Raw genomic sequence first — 3,101 nt, 5'->3', positions numbered from 1 at the left:
CAACCTATAACATTAGAAGTTTGGCATAATTTAAAAAAAAAATAATCAAAATAGATATATCATAAGCATATTTATTTCTTGATGACATTTAACCACAATCTGAAATATCACTATAATCACAACATTATTACTAATAAATAACTGGAAGAAATGGTTTACATGAATGAATCTCTACTGGTCATGAATTAACGGACCGTGGAAGAGTTCATTTGTATTTCTTGTTAGCACTTGATCCATGTCAAGCAAAGAGTAGATGGCGGTCATTCAAGAGAGTAAAACTCCAAACCCTTAGTAAGCCTCTTTGAGATCCATTGGTAATAACATAATTGATAAATAGCAATTCTTAATACCTCAGGTACCTCAAGCAATATTTTGGGAGAAATTATTGGTTAGACTTGGTGAACCAACTCGGCAGTGGGCCAGTCCAACCAGAAACTAACAAGTGTAAAGAAGAAAGACGGGAAAACACGAAGCCGAAGGAGAATAAAATCAGTGTCTTTCAAACCCGCTTGATCCAAAAGTCTTTTGAACCCACTTGAGCCTATGTTGTTGGTGAAACTCTCTATTCTCTACCTCCCTATTTCTCCTTTATACCTAGTGCAAAATCCTAGCGTGGAGAGGGTGGGGGGCCTCCCAAGCCCGTGCCGTCGACAAAACTAGATGAAGAGGGAATCAAGCCAATCAGAGGGGTCTGATTGTCTCATTGCTTGCTCTTTACTGACTGCTTTTGCTTCGTTTCCACTATCTTTCTTGATACAGAAAAAGGGCAAAACTAGATAACAAATTATTTGGATTTGCATTTATAAGACTGTATACATCTCTCCTGAGAGTTCCAAAATGTTCAATCTTCCAACATAATTTCAATGAAATGATAGTCAAGAGTATCAATCTTACAACATGTCACTCTCACCTTCTTACAATTTAGCAAGCAAAAAATTAAGATGGTCATTTAACTAAAATAACATCATTATTTACAAAAACTAAACACTTATAAGAATTACAATAAAAAGTTCTCCCAAATACAATGATAGTCACTTATACACTATTACAACAAGAACTAGTGCTATAATTCTAACAAAAAGCTTATTTGTTATAGCACTACTTGTAGTTGATTCCTTAATCTTACAATACAATTTTCTTGACTCCATCCTCAAATCACTAATTTATCTTCTTATCTCTTGAAGTGAATCTTCAATTATTACTGAAGATTGACCTCTAGATTTATCATTTAAAGGCAAGCACCAAGCTACAAAATGATGTTCTTCACAATTATAATATAACTTACTTGGATTTTTCATTAATTTAAAACTTATATTGAAGCCACACGACCACAATGGCACACCTTGTTGACATAATCTAGCGAAAATGGGCTACTTTGAGAACCTGTACTAATTTGAGACATTAGGGCCTCTTGCAAAAGAAAAATATTAACAAATTAACAAATTGTTATTAAGAAGAATCCAGAATTGGTTCCTGACAAATTAACAAATTAACATATCTTCTGATCATGACACTAAATTAACATTAACCGGTGCTACAATTTCTTCACCAACATAAGGTGGCTGTTTTTGATGCCCAAAAAAATTATATAGACAAGAATGCATTACAGCATATACAAGAGCATGATCACAAAGGCACCCGATTTATAATTATTGTAATTTTATTTCTAACAAACTAAAAACATAAAAAATAATAACATCCTTAGAAGCCAACCTATAGCGCTAGAAGTTTGGCATAATTTAAAAAAAATAATCAAAATAGTTTCATATATCATAGGCATATTTATTTCTTGATGAAATTTAACCGTAATCTAAAATATAACTATAATCACAACATTATTACTAATAAATAACTGGAAGAAATGGCTTGAGATCAGTAAACATCAAAATTTTTGGTAGCTAGAAAGCAACCATATATCTATAAATATTTGAACATGCATATCCAGATATTAAACAAGTAATCACTTGAACAATTACTTTCAACCACACTATTAATGGATTGCCTTGCACAAAATTCCTATGGTAATTAAATTTTTTGATCAATTTTCTGAACTATAGTTGAGGCCTAATAAACTGCATTTCAAACAACTAGAGCCCTTATAAACTACATTTTAAATTATAGTGTTATGGTGCAGGAAGCCAATCTAGGCTTCCAGTAGAGTCACTTAAGATCGAGCAGAGAGGGGGGCTCAGGACGATGTCGACAACATGTGATAGCTGGAGAACAAAGGGGCAAGAGAAAGAAGATGGTAAAGTGGGTTTTGAATTGGAGGGGAGAACTTCAAGGGGGCTCGAGAGGATACCAATGGTGCACGGGAGCCTGAGGCATCATCACACGAGAAGCTCAATGCTAGAGTTTGCTCGAGAGGATGCCGATGGCACACGAAGAGCCGAAGACCAGCGGCGTATGTGAAACCTTAGGGTTTCTTTCGAAAGAATGGGAGAGAAGAAAGGGAGAGGGCAGAGCGCATTCAAATTTCATTTCTCTCTATTTTTTACTTAATAGCCCATGCATTTAGCATGGATCCCTCATGGATTATTATTACACATATTGGTTTCTGATTGGACTGGTACACCGTTAAGCGGTCCAACTAATAGTTTCTCGTATTTTACTGCGCTAGAATTGAATAAATATCTTATCATCGAGTTTTTGCAAAATTTATTCGCCAATATTGAGTTGGAGGACAGTCTAATAATTGTCATATACATACGTACACCACTGTCTATAGGCCTCTCGATGAAGATCTTTATAGAAAATTTTGGTAGGTGCTCAAAAAGGTTAGAAATTTATTTTGATGACCCTAGATCATGGGAGGAGATTTCAATGCCACAATTTCCAACAGAGAAATGAAAGAGAAATTTCAATGTGGAAAAGACTCCACTGCCTCTCAAAAATTTGTTAAGGAATGCAGCATCTTTGATCTACCCCTTAAAACTAGAAAATTTACTTGGTCGAATCAAAGGGATGAATTGACATTATAAAGACTTGATCATTTTTTTTATCTTAGTCAAATGAGAGGGCTTTTACCCCCTAACTTAACAAGAATCCTTGCCTAATAGTTATTCTAATCACACTCCCCTTCTACTTACTGTAGAGACCAT

General features: G+C 34.7%; 1 pseudogene; it reads left to right on the top strand.

The window, feature by feature from the left end:
- LOC120111188 overlaps nucleotides 1–2,412 on the top strand; it is a 3,386-nt pseudogene extending 974 nt beyond the window's left edge.
- Nucleotides 2,413–3,101: the final 689 nt, after the last annotated feature.

The sequence above is a fragment of the Phoenix dactylifera genome, chromosome 6 (genome assembly GCF_009389715.1).
Source record: "Phoenix dactylifera cultivar Barhee BC4 chromosome 6, palm_55x_up_171113_PBpolish2nd_filt_p, whole genome shotgun sequence".
Taxonomy (NCBI): domain Eukaryota; kingdom Viridiplantae; phylum Streptophyta; class Magnoliopsida; order Arecales; family Arecaceae; genus Phoenix; species Phoenix dactylifera.
This window is presented reverse-complemented; position numbering and strand designations above follow the sequence as displayed.